The 16,747-nt window shown below is 39.8% G+C and overlaps 1 protein-coding gene across 10 annotated transcripts in view; it reads right to left on the bottom strand.

Moving 5' to 3' along the window:
• The window catches only part of myocd (myocardin), a 106,029-nt gene that overhangs the window by 72,681 nt on the left and 16,601 nt on the right, over positions 1-16,747 (bottom strand). The gene's annotated exons all lie outside the window — the stretch shown is intronic.

Raw genomic sequence — 16,747 nt, 5'->3', positions numbered from 1 at the left:
AGTTCCCTGTAAGGTCACTAAACTCAGCCAGATATGTTCTAATATGTGCACATATGCAGCGCAATTTTTTAATTAGCCAGTGTTTCCCACATACAATTAGGACTAAACTGAACAGTATCAACCTAATGGTGGCTTTAAAATAAGAATAATAATAACAATAATGATGATAAATTAACAATGCTTATAAGTAACAATGTCACCTTTAGGTTATTTTGTACAAACAAAATGGAGATGAAGGAATGAGTGCTGGGTAAATATAAGGTGTGATGGGGTGCTAGCTGATTTAGCTGGTTGAGGGACAGCCCACCTTTTCAGTCTTGTTGCTTCGGGCTTTGTACACATTGTTGTACCACAAAACCATCTTCACCATCTTAAAACTAGAGCTTGACAAAAACATTGGCTTTGGCAGTCACCATAGGTCCTCCCACATGCTTAGAAATGGACGCTGAGACGAGGGGATATTCAACTGGTGGCAATTTGCAATCTAATCACGAGATGCTAAATCCTACACACTGGACCTTTAACTTCTGTTAAAGTTCAGAAGTTTAAAAAATAAGGGGTTAAACAAAGGTTATTATTTTGATGATTAGAATATAATCTGATTATGTTGTAATCAGTGTTACTTACAAATACGACAAAAGAAAAACACAAGACATTAGACAAGTTAATATTGCCTGGAAAGATCACATAACACCAGTCTTATTGGAATAAGTTAAATCTAAGCTTTCCTGTTGGATTTAGCTCATTTGAAGCCACTGGGTATATAAAGCTACACTAAGCACTTGTCTTCTGTGTGTGTGTGTGTGTGTCATGTGAAGGCCCTCAGTGTTTACAGGGCCACTGAGCAGCGATCCACAGCATAACCATGGACACTGGTGCAGGGTCATATCGGTGCTGCACGGTCGCCAGCAGAAAACAAACACTGGGGTGTCACGCTGAAACGCAGCCTTTTAATTGGCTGCTAATTAGCAAACGAGCCCGACCTGCTGGTTCTTCTTGTGCCGGGGGGCGGGGGGGGCATAGACATTTTCATAGCCACACCACTTGAAACTGTTCTTCACATCCCTTGTCCTCGAACAATCTCACAAGATTTAGCTTGCTGCATGGAAATATACGAGTACTACAAATACTACGACGCTATTACTACTTTTAGCAACATAAACAGGCAAAAAATGATGTTTACATTTACAGGTTTTGTGCGTAAGAATGCAAAATACTGAAAGTGAAAAATAAGAGCTTGGGATGAAGCGCTTAAGAGCCATACTCGATACTCAAGCATTACTTAAAGACCAACATTCACATAGTTCTCCATGGAAGAATGCTGTGTATAACATTCTAGTGTTGAGATTCCTGTGAAGCGGGCCAGTGAGAGAGAGAGAAAAATACGTTGCTGGTCTTGCTGTGCTCACATGAATTCAGAAAGTTAAACACGGAGACAACAAAAGCAGCCCGCAACACGGTCGAATCAAAGGAGATATTTTTGTCTGTGAGGTGTGAGCTGAAGACAGAGCGTTTGAAGACGTTCTCATCCATCTTTGCAGTGCTCCACACAAACAGAGGGAAGGTCTTCTGTCACCTTATTTTTCACAGGAAAGCTCTTTTGTCCAAAGAAAAAGTTTGGATGTGCGCGATGCCGATCTGTCTGTGTCTTGGTTCTGTGTGAAGTGCTGAATGTGTTCCCCGTCTGGCCTGCATCTCAGCAGCACTTCTAAATCACCTTCAGATCATCATCCAAAGACGACAAACCGACTTTAATGTAAACCACTTTGCTTTCTGCGTTTTTGTAGGTGCACTTTTTGAATATGCTCAGCAAAAAAAAACCAAAAAATGTAAAAGTTTCTGAGCTTTTCTCTGACTAAGTATTGCAAAAGTGATGAGTAATGCACAGTAAAAATGTCAAACTAAATTATTTTGAATAAATAAAGAAATAAGGCAATTTGTTTAAATACCTTTAAAAGTCAAAAGCACATGAGTCAAGTCCTATGTTGCCTAAATCTAGCCAATTCCTATACTTATTCAAGCAGTGAAATAAGGGAGATATTACATCAGCTTAAAAACAAAAGTGTCAAAAGAAATTGTAGAATATGATTGCAAAAATAAATGATTTTAAGGAGATGGCTCATGATTGGAAAAAGCTAAATCAGAAACAAGCCTGTAAGAACTGTATGTAGGGCTGTCCCCGTTCCAAATTGTCATTACATGGTGGCCAAAAAGATTTACGATACTATAGGAAATCTGAAAAAGAAACAATGATCCCATGTGTTATATTCATCTTTAATTTAATAATTTAATCTTTAATAATTTAAGAGAGAGTCTGCAAGTATAACCCTATAAGAAGAATAATTAACACTTAATGAATATTGACAAGGCAACTAGATACTAACATCTGCACTGGATTATCATCATCGTCATTCAATTGATATCAATACTTCATTTTTTAATATCATGGTTATCGTCTTATCCTAACAACCCTACTACAAATATTTATTTACATTAACTTAAGACTTAAATATATGTTAGGAAACAATTATTGTTATTGCCCAAATTAAACGCTCAATGCTGGGAAAACTCAAAGAAAAATACTCATAATCTTACTCATTAAGCTGCTTGCCTTAAAATGTCGAGGTTGTCATCCGGCTGCCGGATGTATCCAGATTCAAACCACTCTTCTGCTGTGCTGTAGGTTCACAGCTGATAAAATAATTCCATGTATTAAAATAACTATGTTAGCATATAACTATGTCCAAAACTGCCATGTAACAATGCAGTCTGTGCTGCTGCAGGTTCTGGGACAATGGAAGTGAAAAGCAACAGTTCTGTCTTTGATTAATGTGCCATTACTATGTTTATTTTCTCAGATTCTGAACAACCAAATAAACAGCGTCGCTCCACTTCATGAGAGCGCTCGTTTTTCACCATGAGGCTTGATTCGATGCACATGTCAGTCAGCATTTAGTGGGAGCACACTGTAGCTCTGTGTGTGTGTGTGTTTGGAAATCACTGGAAAGAAAACTAAACATGTTGCCTGATGGAAGATTCTCCACATGTGTAAACAGCCGAATAATTGCTCCGTTCTGGTCTTTATTTTTACCATTTCCATACCTGTCAATCAGCGTTTTGGTTTTAACAAAAGAAGAAAAATATTGTTTTAGAGAAGAATTATAAAAATAAACCCTAATAAACAAAATTTTACATTCCTAAAAACAAGAAGTTAATGATTATTATGTGGCGCGCTGAGCTTCATTGCTGTCGGCTCTGGAGCAATCATAAAGTCCTTAGACAAGATTAAAAGTTAATATTAATCTTCACTATCAACTCAAGCTGTGTGTGTCATTAATTCCATTTCTGTTCCTGAAAAATGTGAGCAGACACATTTTCTTTTATTGTTTTTTTTTTTTTTAGCTCTGTCAGATCTGCTACTGTAGGCTACATCACTCAGGATTGTGAACTAAATTAAATGAAAAGGTACAACACTTTCTCACTCCCAGGTCATCAAATACAGCAGTTAGTTCAGTGGCCCTAAGCTTCAAACCGTGACGCTCTTCTTAACCCTTCAGAGTCAGTTTTGAATGTGGAGGGCTCTGAGGTCACTTGGCACTAATGAATATGCAATGTCAGGTTAGACTTTCAAACTAAAACTGATTTCAAATATTATGTCAGTTTGGTTAGGCACAAAAACACACTTGGTTAGGTTTAGAAAACAATCATGTTTTGGATTGGCCTTTTATAATTTTGGCTAAAACTAGATTGTTTTGTTTGTTATTTTGGGCCATGCTCACCCTGACGCCTTCCGTTTGTTGCAAGAAGAATAAAATCACTTTGTTTTGGACTGCATTCTGCTGTGAACTGGTCACTCCTTGGGAGCTGGGAAAAAGTGTGACTTCATTTTATGCTACGCTTAGGTTCACCTTAGGCTGGGCGTAAGAGTCACACACGGGACTTCAGTCCTGGACTCTTGTCGGAAGATCCTGCATTTGACCCACCTGACCCATACCAACCATCTCCTGATCGATACTTACTGAAACGATGCCTGAGATATAACTGCAGCATCATCCTTAGAAGCAAAGGGCCCATATTTGGCCTGCCATGATTGGTCATGATTGACAGTTTGGAGAGTAAGGTAAGGTATGTATGGTAATATAATTGTCCAGGTAATGTCCATATAAAACAGACAGCAATCAGCTAAAGAATGTTTTCTTTATTCAGCAGAGAGGAAGCTGTGACTACAGCCCATTTTGATGGTGCTGTTTCATAAAGCCCAATTTGGCCCGCGCACTTTAAATATGAACATATAAAATTAGTATTGGATTGAGGTAAACTGAATGTCACACCAGGTAGCAAACAGGACCAAAACTAAGACAACAACAAGTTCTCAATTCCTCACTCAGGATGTGTGTATGATATATGAAACAGTGTATCACTGTTAAATAATGCTAAATACTCAATAATGAAAAAAGATAAAATGAAATAGTTTGGGGAAGAGATATGTGACTGGGCTTTGTACTGTATTGTAAGGCTTGGAGATAAACAGGGTTTCTGATTGACACAGTTCAGGTTCAGACTTTTAAAGGCCCTTTAAAGTCCACACAGAAACACCAGTGTCTCTGTCACTATGGATGTTATTATGAAATCCATTTTTTTTTTCAGTGAAGTTAACTTATCAGAAATAAAGTTGGCATTGTTAGCTTTCACTATACTAAAAACATACTGGCTTTATGTTTCTGTATGTAAATGCAGCAGAGAGCGATGAAAACCCTGTTTACAACGTCTGTACTCTCACCAAAGCATGAAAAATGAGAAAAATGGAACATCCACAGGGTAAGTGATGTGTGTTTATCACCGTTTCACAGCCCATAACACGCTGATGCTGTCCCTCCATTCCTGCGGCTCATCGTGACACTTGTGTTTTGACCGAATACACCGAAGCCTGCTGCCTCGGTAATCCCAGATTTCCTATGGCACAGCTCTGAGCTTAGCAGAGGGCTTGACTAATAGCTTTCTTTTCAAATGATCGCTTTGCTACACAACTTCAGAAGAAGGCAGCGAGCATGAAATTCAATTATGGCGCACACGCTCCGCAGCCCTGTCCAGAGCTGTCCACTCTAATCCCTCGTTTACCCTCAAGGATTCTCAACCTCTTCTCTAAGGACTTGTGTTGTATGCCTGGTACACTGTGTAGTCTCCTCGCCTTGGCCTTGTGGCAGCCTGCTTCAAACTTGAGAAGCCGTCTGGGACGTTCTCATCACCACCTTCCTGCCCTGCTGCATATTCTACTTGGCCTTTAGGTAGAACATCCTTCTCAACATGATCAACCTTTCACTTTTCATTGTCTATAATTATTTCTATAAAAGAGAAAAGAGACTGTCCTGACTGACGTGGCTCTGAGTAGCACAATGTTGCCATACACCCTATAAACTTGTACCAAGGAAGTCAGAAGGGGATGGATGTGTCAACAGAACATTAGACTCTGACATGGGAAACCAGTGTTTGTTTGCTGTTGCCTACCACAAGTCCACATTTTTTCCACAAACTTCACTGAGTAGTTATTCTGTCAGCAACAACGATGGAATTCCACTGATAAAATAACTGTCTCACTAAATACAACAAGATGTGCCTAAACCTAACCCCGTCAGAGTATTGTAAAAACAGTCCTATGGATAACTGAAGCATCGATTAGTAATAGTTTTGAAAGACCTGGTCCTGCCAGTACTTAAAGGCAATGAAAAGCAACGTCATTTACTTTGGAGTTCTCATTTGCTGCACATAGACAGATCTTATTAGAAGCTCTGGTGCTACATTGGAAGTATGGTTTAGTGCAAAATGCAACATTTGTCACATTGCATGAAATGTCATCGACTAAACTTTTTGTCCTGATTTTAAATCTACACTGATCGTTACAGGAAAAATTACCATCCGAATCCAGATAAACATTTCTTGCATACAAAAAAGCAAAACAAACAGCAAGCAGAATTATAATAATAAGCAAATGAGGGACATCTACTGAATGTATGTACGGTGACCTATCATATTCACCCTTATACTTTTATATGATGTCCTACAGACTTTAAGGCACACTGTAAACGGGACCATGTAAAGACCATTTCTAAACCCTGCAGTCTCCTCCTCACCCCTCTCCCACCCTCTGACCTGCTTTATCTGTATTTTGGTCTGAGAAGGTCACTACAAGTGAAAGCGGGGGCGGCAAACCAAATATTACATGCCAAGGCCCCATTAACCATAACCTCTGACTTATTTTGGTCACTACGCATTCCTAACATCCTTAACAGTCAGAGTGACAGCAATACAAAGGGGATGTTTTCAACTGATGGGAGCAGTCAGCATGTGCTGCTCATTTTTATGAGGAAGACAGCAGTTGACATCCATTAGCCCCCTGAATTGCATTTAAGCTGGCTGTGAAAACACAGGCAGATGTGTTAATTCTGCAATGCAATTAGAGATGAAAAAATCATGGGTTATACTTTACAAAGCCAAAGTGGAGAATAAATTTGGACTTCTTATTTAAATTATCTAATCATAGCTCTGGAAGTATAACTTGGCAGCCAAAGTCTCAACATGCCAGAACGTGCCAGAATAAGAAGTTGGCTTTGTACATTTCTGTAAACCAAGAATGATAGATACATTTCACATAGATGAATTTAACTTATTTATTTTCAATTCAATTCATATGTATCATACTGACCTGAAAATACTAATAATAAAGCAAAAAATTTCATCTTTGTGTTATTTGGTCAAGTATGTAGCAGCAAGAATGAAAGCCTTAGCAAACTGTCAGTTGAACTGAATACTGAGACTAAAATTAAATCATATTTAAACACCCACACTTCTCCCAAAAGTATGACTCAAGGTCAGCCCCCCATGACAAAGACATGCTGTGGTCTCTTGGCCTTGGGATCTGTGGGGGCAAGGTTTGAGATGGGCCAACACCAGACAGGCTGAGCAGCCAGGACCGCCAAGAAATGTAGGGGAGGTTTCCTGCCCCGGATCCTGGGCTGGGAACACAGTCCCTCTCCCATCCACAGCCCCCATACCCAGAAGACAAGAGACAGCGAGGGAATCACACTATGTTCCTATACTCAAAATACCTCCACTTAGTTCTGCTGGCTCCACTCCTGAACCCCTCTGCTGCTGGATTTTATGTCTTCCTCTCCCAGTTCTGACCCTCTGGCTTTGTATCTTAGTCACTGCTTTGGACTTGGACTTTCACTTCTCTTATTATTTCTGCCTTTTCCTCTCCCCCTCCCCTTGCTATGACACTGTCTTCTGCATGTGGGGGTGTGTATGTGTGAGTCTCAGAGGGGTCGACTGGAAGCTGCAGTTGTGGTCTGGCCTGTGGTCAGGCACTGATTCACTGATTTGCAAAGCATAGTGACATAATACTATGATTTGCACAACAATTTAATGAATGACAATAATGTTCCCCAGAGAGTTTTTAATTTTGATATATGTCACATTCTGAGGTTCTGGTGCCTTCAGACTGCAACATTCAGCAGAAGCCAAGAGCTAAAACAGCAGCAAAGACAGAAAATTCTTGACACTGTGTTCCAGTCAAGAGTCTATCCTATTATTCTTGTAATATAATTACATGAGAGAAAACATAGATTAGGCTTCACTGAGCCAGTTCACACAAATCTGAAAAGGAGGAAAAATTACTGAGACACTCTACACTTGATAAGGGACATTACTATTCCCTTATCTGATCTGCTGCTAACACAGCCAGATGAATGTATGGGAAATCCCATGCTTTCTGTCTCAACAGACAGTGACTGTGTCATGAGGGCCAAGAGGCTGGGGACCCACAAATCACTTCTGTATCAGCCTTCTCAATCCAATATGATGTCCATGGCTCCACGTGAACTTTCACACTGTCTGTTTACTTGGCTCTAGAAGTCTCGGGCTCATCCAATTATCTCGCTTGAGATTATGTGAAGGCCAGTAATGCTTTAAAAAAAAAAAAGAAAACTAAAGAAAATTATTCTGGGTAGATGCCAAAATGAGGGGTTCCCAGGGGGTGCTGGTGTGGGGGTGGAGAACAGTGGAATGGAAATAGCAATCCACACTGCGGGGAAAGCCCCTGTAAATTCTGGGACAGTGACCACAGGCCTGCCTGATGGACGCACAGCTGTAGTAGCGGGGGTTGTTGTAAGAGTGACGTTAAGTGATTGGCCGTTTGGCAGCAATCTGCAACATATTTTGTTGGATTCTGTTTGTGGCGCAGAAGATGGGAAACAAGCGGGGTCCATGTTCTCGAGAGGTCCTGCGGGAGCAGAAGACCTGAGGGAGGAGATTTTGCCAAAATGCCATGTCGGCTTGGCATGGCTGCGGCAACAACAAGCACACTACGCCACGCTAGTTTTACTCCAGGGAACTGACTTTGTCTCAAATGAAGGTCAATAAAAGGCAACATTTTGACATCAGAGTCATAGCTCACATAGTTACATGAGGTCATAATAGCATGTACTTACCATTAGTACAAATAAACAGTTTTTTGTTGAACCAATGAACAATTTTAGGCATTTTTTTTAAAATATTGCACAAATTAAAAGAACATATTTTTAATTTTTTAACATTTAATAAACAGCAGGTTACTTAAAAAAAAAACCCTCTCCACATAAATTTGCCATGTCTTCTCTTTTTTAATTTGTGCAAGTTGGATTAAATGCATTCAGGGAAACTGTAATACTTAAATGGGGAAAACTTGAACAAGGAAGTGTATGAATACTGACACAATACAACAGCAGAATCTCAGTGGGTACCCCAGGGGGTATCACGTGCTGTGTAATTTAGCTCAATCAGATAACAAAAAACAAACAGACTTGATTTAATTGCATTCCCTATTTTTGTGTAGCATGGGGCTCTGCTGTATACAAACTGAGAACACATGCCAAGTACACCTGTTCCCATGGCAACCGCATCTAGATAGGTAGTTTTTCATGATATGAGACCATGTTATCTGATAATTCCCACAGTCGCTTATGTATGGAACCTCAGACTGCAGACAACACATATAGAACATAACCAGTGCAACAAGGCACCAAACTAGAACATGTACGATGGACAAAGTGATGGAAAGCATGTCCATGACCCTAAAATATAGAAGATATATTGAAATATTAAATGTCTTCATCATCCTGAGAAAGTTCCAAATATCAGCACGACTTCAGTGTTCTGTGAGTTTGAGTAAAAGGAGGGAGTGACCAAAATATTTGGCTTGTAGAAGAAAATGCATTGATGATGCCATGTGCAGCTGGCAGTACCATAAACAAACATCGTGCCCTTCACTGAGCTATGAATCATAAAGGGGGAAGTTTGCAGACAGAGGCCCTTGTGAACGTGAATATGATGGTGTGGATATAGCTCCGGTCATGTCAGACTGTGTGGGAAACACAAAGAGGGGCAGGCGGAGTCACATGGGTCGTCCTGCTCCCAAAGACAGGGCTCTTTCTCTCTTTCCTTTCAATCTCTCACTCATTCCCTCTCTCACTGGCAGGCCCACCCTTACTTCTGTCCGTCCACACACACTTATGCACTCCATTGTGTTCTCTTATGATGCGTTATTGCCTTTATAATTGGGAATTTGCCTTGCGGTGGTGGAATGAAACTAAGTACATTCATCACAAGTTGTACTTACTTAAGTATTTCGTTTTCATGCATTTCAGCTGCACTTCATTTCAGAGGGACATGTTGTACTTCTTACTGCATTTATCTGTTAAACATGAGTTACTTTACAAATTCAATTTTCACATAAAAACCACTGGCAATTGGAAAATTATAAAACTGAATCAATATGTCAACAATCTTCCCTTTATCTTTTTTTTTTTTTACACGAAATGCTAAACATGTCATGGGTTCAGTTTCCTACAGGTGAGGATTCACTATCTACAGGGGCAATGCAAAGTAGCCAGTTAACCTAATGTGCATGTCTTTGGGATTGTGGGAGGAAGCTGGAGTACCCAGAGAAAACCCACGCAGGCACAGGGAGAACATTCAAACTCCACACAGAAGGGTCCAGACCCAGACTGAAACCTGGAACTGTTGCAGTTCTCCAACTCTTAGACACCACAGTATCCTCTTGCCGTGAGGCAACGGTTCTAACCACCACGCCATCATGTCGCCCAACATAATACCGGTATTACATTTTTAAATTCATGGTTATTTTCAATACAGGCATTGTGAAGGTGTCATACTTACATACACTATATATACAAAAATACTGGGGTGGGGCTGTTTTTCAGGGATTGGCCTAAGCCCCTTACTTCCAGTGGAAAATCTTAATGCTTCAGCATACCAAGACATTCTGGACAATGCTATGCTTCCAACTTTGTGGCAACAGTTTTTTGTAGGTCCTTTTCTATTCCACCATGACTGTGCTCCAGTGCACAAAGCAAAGTCTTAAGGACATGACTGGATGAGTTTGGTGTAGAAGAACTTTACTGGCCCTCACAGAGTCCTGACCTCAACCCCATCCAACATCTTTGGAATGAACTGGAACGGAGATTGGGAGTTTTATGTAAGTAAAAAAATTGTGATTTCCTTTATCGCCTTGTAATTATTTTTCATATAATTCTTAGGTATTTCCCTCATTACAGTGCTCTTTTATTATTATTTTATTGGCATTAAAATTATTGTGCATTAGACTGTAGTCATCACATAAGACTGATGGACGGAGGCAGCTCACACACACACACACACACACACACACACACACACACAGTCTTCAGCCATTGATATGGCATATTACATGATATGCCACAGTAATATGAAAACATTATTATGTAACAGTCAAGTCATGTACTAATACTTAACATATAATTTTTAAGCCATTAATAACTTTTGAGTTATCAGGTTTTTAAAAGTCCCTTTTCTTTTCTTTCTCTGTGATAACAATGGATTTAAGTAGTCCATTAATGAATGTCCATGGGTTCCTCAATTTTTAATAATCCGTTTGATTCACTCAAGAGCACTCTTCCGGAAGTTCAAAGGTCAAACGGTCCATTGAAGAAGCCTGACTGATGAATTCAACAAAGGAAGTATTTTTATTATTAAGCGCTTCTAACTCTCTCTATATAATGTCTTCATAGCATTTATCTATTCATCACTTATAAGTCACTGGCTCTGTCTTAAATTTCTCTTGTAAACTGCATATCACATTGTACAGCTGATGTAAAATGACTAATGTTCTGCAGCTGTAACACGTCCCCTGACACACATGAAAGCTAAACATGATTAACATATCCATAGAGGAAACCATATAACCCCTACAGTCTCTTCTACATGCTGAAACAGAAACAGTTAGATAAAAACAAAGCTGTTTTAAAAATCCTTCTGGTCACATTGCACCTGCTAACCTACCACTGGCACTGTTTTCTGAGGCAGACAGGAAAAGGTCTAGAAATAGCTTTCCCATGAGTCTCTGGTCTAAAATAAAATAAAGGGGCTGGCAGGAGCCGCCCACCGCACTGTTGCGACCCTGTCATGGGAACCATGCTAAACTGTCTGTGGAGATTTGAGGAGAATAAATGAAACAGTCATCCCCGAGTACCTCTATTTACATCGCTGAAGCAAATGCTCATTTATCCTTAGCGATTAATAAATACTCAAGAGAACGGAGGTTACTTGTGTGTGTATATTTGTCTCTGTGTTTGCGTGCGAGCACTGGGACACATGCAGGTTCAACACGTGCTCGTGCTTGTGGAGATGCCATGTTGACTTGCCTCAGATGCAATGAGTGAGAAGAGGAGTAAGCAAATCACATTAAAAGTGTGAGAGTGAAGAGCCAATAAGACCTGTAAACAATAAAGGGCATGCTAGCCATTATCGCCAAAGTAAACACACGCACGCTTCAACAAAAACATTTACATTAAGCACCACACAAAGGACCATTTATTAAAAGAAAACAATAATGCTTCACAACTTACAAAGCTGAAGCATCTCTGAAAACCCAAACAGGCTATATCCACCAAAGAAAAGGCAGGATTCCACTGAAATGAATCAGGTTTTTTGGGGGCAGTGAAGCAGAATCGGCTTAACAGAAGCACACCAGCTAGCGCCGTTCACCTTACTCTGCTTCATTCTCAGACTGCACTCTATTTTAGGGACCTCTGATGACTGCGTCTTGGCCACATCTCCCTTTTTCCACTGGAGAAAAAAGTTATTCATAATCCTCCCAATAACTCAGTACTGTTTGTCCAGCGTGATAAAGCAAAGGGAGCGTTCACAATCTAAATTTGCATTCTTCAGAAGTGAATGGCTTTGTCAGTTGGAGTAATACAGTTTGCTGTGTCTGCCTCCTCCTGCGGCAGGGAGGCTGTTTACATGGGGACAACTCAGAGATCCAGAGAGGAGACAACGCTCCTGGTTTCTCCCCACCAAAATGGTCTCAGTGGGTGGGCAGCATTTCACCCACTGATGCTCTAAGATCATTCCCAAGACACACAAGAAGAATAAAACTCTCAGAGGAATTGACAGATTTTGTGCCAAATAGTCCATTTTATGGCAAGGCCCTCCTCTCGGCTGCATTATCTGGACTTCAGAGCCTGTCACTTTTAAGGGGAAAGTTGAAAAATGAATAGAGATTACCCTCAAAATAGCAACAAAATAGAAACAGAAGGTCACTGATGGAGGGAATCCCCTTAATCTCATTTGTGCCTTTTCAAGGAACTTCAGGGTACAGGTCGAGTCGAGAGGTTAAAGGTGGGACAACTGATCTGGGGTTAGTAGAGAGGACCTCAGATCACGTACTGCTCTCAGCTATCTTGGCTTAAAGTAATCAAAAACACAAGCTGGAGGGATTCCCAGAGTGTATTCCTAGATATTACAAGTGAGAAAGCTTTGGCAATAAGATAACATGGAGAGGGAGAGAGTGACAAGTTGCCCTTTCTGTGTGTTGTGCTACATGTTTTTAGGGCCCACGAACAGTTTATTTGAGCATTCCAATGCTCTAAGCACTACAGGCAAAGTGAAAAATTTCACTTAAAGTTGGGTGGCTATAGATATTTGTGCCTGAGTGGCCTGAAACTGCAGCCCTCAGTCCTCTAAAAGAATAAAAAAATAATGAAAAGTTTGGTAGTCTGTCCAGAGTGATAAAATAATCCCAGTCAGCCACAAGCACCGTAAAGCAGGTAAAACCACAGCTTATTGTCACACACAGCAAATGTTTCTCTCTAATATAAATATAAAGTGTTGTAGGTGGCAGTAACACACTTTAACGGTGGTCACAACCTCCCATATAGAAGAAGAAGTAGTAGCAGTAATTAGCTAGCTAGCTACTACTACTGTATAGATGACATTCGTAAAGCTAGCTAGCTGCTAACACTGTGTAAACGACACACATAAGAGACACTCACATCCGACAAAAGTCAGATAGTCCATAGTCACCAAAACTTTTCCTTTCACCTACAGTCATTTGATATAATCAAAGTCAGCTGTACACACTTAACACCAGTCGTTCAGCTAGCCACCTAGCTGCAGCAAATGTTCATCAGCAAACTACACAGATATTAATTATTCCTATACTCTCTGCTCACGCAGTATCACTTGTAACAGTGGCTACAGCCTTTTAGCAAGCAAGATAATGCCAAAAAGAGTTAGCTTGTAAACTTAAATTAAGTTCCAAAATAAAGTCCTTAGCAGTCTATTTGACATTATGAGAGAAGAGACATTAAACCAAACACATCTACAAAGGGTCAAGGACAGTCCAAGTTCTTCACTGTAGCGTCTGATTCTCTTACAGTGAAAATGTCTTCCAAATGTTTCTTTCTAATCATTAATGTAACACTAAACTGATGCTATCTTACTCATTAGCACAGAAGAAATTTGTGTCTGTTGTATACTATTAACACTGCATTTTAATTATGTAATCAGTTATACTTTTGACTTTGCAGATAATTACTTTCTGCATTTTTCCATTCTGTGGATCCATAGCTATAAACACAAGGTCATGTTTAGCTCAAGTTGTGTTGCCGGGAACCAGATTTATGTTTTTCTGACTGCATCTGCCATCAGAATCCAGAATAAAAAAATAACATTAACACATCGGCTGCATGCTGAGTGGAATCCAGAGCTGTTAGAGGATCACCTGCCAGTGCAGCGTTTTATCTCCTCGCACTGCCTCACTCTGATTAAGCTGAACTTCTGCATGACTTTTTTCTTTCAACAGGGAATTTATAGGCATCAAACTGAAACACTTTGTTCTACATTCAGCCTCCTGTCTCTGTTTTCTCCCACAGTCTAGGGGCGGTACAAGACGCGGGCTTCCATCCTACCATCTGAACTTCATTACTTGTGTAAGAAAAGGTATCTTGTCTTGTTTTTGGCATAATTCATGGGTCACAAAGTCAGGCTTGAACCCATGATTCACTCAAGATGGCACTTGTACTCAGAGTTGTTCTGTTATCTTATGGAATGTAAAAAAAAATGTGACTTATCATGCACACATTTTAATTTAAGAAGAATGTTCCAAAGCTATATTTTGGAAAGGCTTCTTTATTAGACCCCACTGTTAAATATAGAGAAACCACTTGCATTTTATATCTCCATGGAGCACCGATCTCTCCTGTTCACAAGCCTGCATATTATGCTTATCCCATCCAAAATGACACAGCTCAGTGAAACCCCAAAAATTACAAACCATGGGTTACTACAGCAATGAAGCATTAAGTCTAAAAATAGGTCTAGCTTTACTTTTGGTATTAATGAATTACATATACCAAAAGAATTTTACTAAAGTATGGACATAATTTAATCTGGAAGTGATTAAAAGCGAAAGTGAAAGAAGCAGTTGAAGCTTCCTTATATGGAGTCAAGTCAACGTATTTTATCCAGAAGAAATTGGTAAAGATCCCTAAATCATTTCCCTGATCCCTTAGTCCCATTACCCTATCATTCCCTCAGACCACACTGACATAAAATGCTGTGCACACGGGCATCACTGAAAAGTCCTTCCCTTCATCATGGGTCAAGCAATTCACCCCGAGCAGAGGAATTAAAGAAAACAGAGACATTGTCAGATGATAATCCCCCCTAAGGTTTGGAGATGCTGTGATCTCATGAAATGCACTGGTGAATTTTAAAAAATGTGTTGTTTGAAAGAATCTCTCATGATCTAGCCGTAAGGCTTTGGGAACAACAGTGTGACCTCTGTGCTCACCTTTGACCCAGAGGAAGTTGTAAAAGAAGAGTAATTTGCTGTCAGTAAAAGGCATTAACTGTTCTGAGGTCATGAAATGACACTGGCATGAGAGCCAAAGTGCCTCTGAACTGACAACATCAAGGTGCTGTTAGATGAGGTAGGACTGGGTGGTCATATGGGGTGTGCGTATGTGTCAGGGGATGGAGTCTCGCACATAGTGCTTATCAGTGAGGCATCCTTCCAGGAAAATGAATTGGTAAGAAAAAAAAATGTTAACATAAAATACATGTACAGAAACCAGAGGGATGTTTGAGTGACACCAGTTTGATGTTGCAGGTCTCCTGATACACAAGGCCATTTGGAAATAAGCTCTACGCTGCTGAGCCTTGACAGTAAAAAGGCCCCACGAGCTTCCCTGTGACAGGCTGTAATAAATGTCACAACCATGAACTCTTTCTCATACAGACAAAAGGCACACCATGGAGCAGGTAACGCACACAGTAGGCCTGCAAAATTGCTACTGAGTCAAACTGTAGCAGCTCCTGCAGATGGATATGCATTATGGTATTTTCAGAGGGAACTTTTATGGGGTGGAAAAATGTACATACCAGTAGTCAATTTTCATGAGGGCCTGTAATGTTTAAATCCCTACAGACTAGCCATAAAATCATCATTCTGAGAAGTGTCAGAGCTGTTCTCTTTCTGTATTTCACAGGGGAGCAAACGTAAACCAATAGCACTAGTACCTATAGACAATATGGGAAAGCAAGATAATCTCTGGGTAATAATTACTTTCTTTGAGAGGTCTTAATTAGAGGTTTAAGCATAAAGTAAGAACATTAATCATGATCATGTAATCACATTACGAAAATAAACCTGCCCAGATTACTTTTGAAAATGTGCATTAGATTATAGCTACTCTGTGAAGGATTACTTAATTATACTGAACACTGAAATAAGTTCTTGAATTTCCCTCGGGATCAATAAATTATCTATCTATCTATCTATCTATCTATCTATCTATCTATCTATCTATGTTCTCTTCTTGCGTTCCAACGGGGGGCTGTCCTCCATGTGGCCTCGGATTGGCGAACAGCAGCAACAAAAACTTGCCCAGAAGAAACAGCACCCCACACGCAGAATACACACAGTAGATCAATATTTTGTATCAGTACTGTTTTTGTAAGGGTCATTTGATTTGATTTGATTTGTGAAGCCTTGTTGTTTTTTTTTGTTTGTTTGTTTGTTTTTTTAAGACAAAAAAGAATATTTGTGAAACTCAGATTTTTGTGGCTGTGGCTGACAAGTATTGCACTATTGCACTTCATTCTTAAAAACCTTAAATTCTTTTAAGAATGACGTGCAATACTTTCAGTGTTTAACTTGAAGTAATCCAAAAGCATTCCGATTAGATTACATTTCTTGTAATCCAATGGATTATGTTGCTAATGACAAACAGGTTATCAATTTGCACATACCTTTACTTACTTTACCTACAACAGCCTGTTAGTTAATAGTTATTCTGCATATAATGCCACTAACAATTCTGCAATGCATGAATTTATTCAGAAACAGATTTTTGTGGTTAACAATTTGTCA

This window comes from Scatophagus argus, chromosome 21, assembly GCF_020382885.2.
Source record: "Scatophagus argus isolate fScaArg1 chromosome 21, fScaArg1.pri, whole genome shotgun sequence".
Lineage (NCBI taxonomy): Eukaryota > Metazoa > Chordata > Actinopteri > Scatophagidae > Scatophagus > Scatophagus argus.
This window is presented reverse-complemented; position numbering and strand designations above follow the sequence as displayed.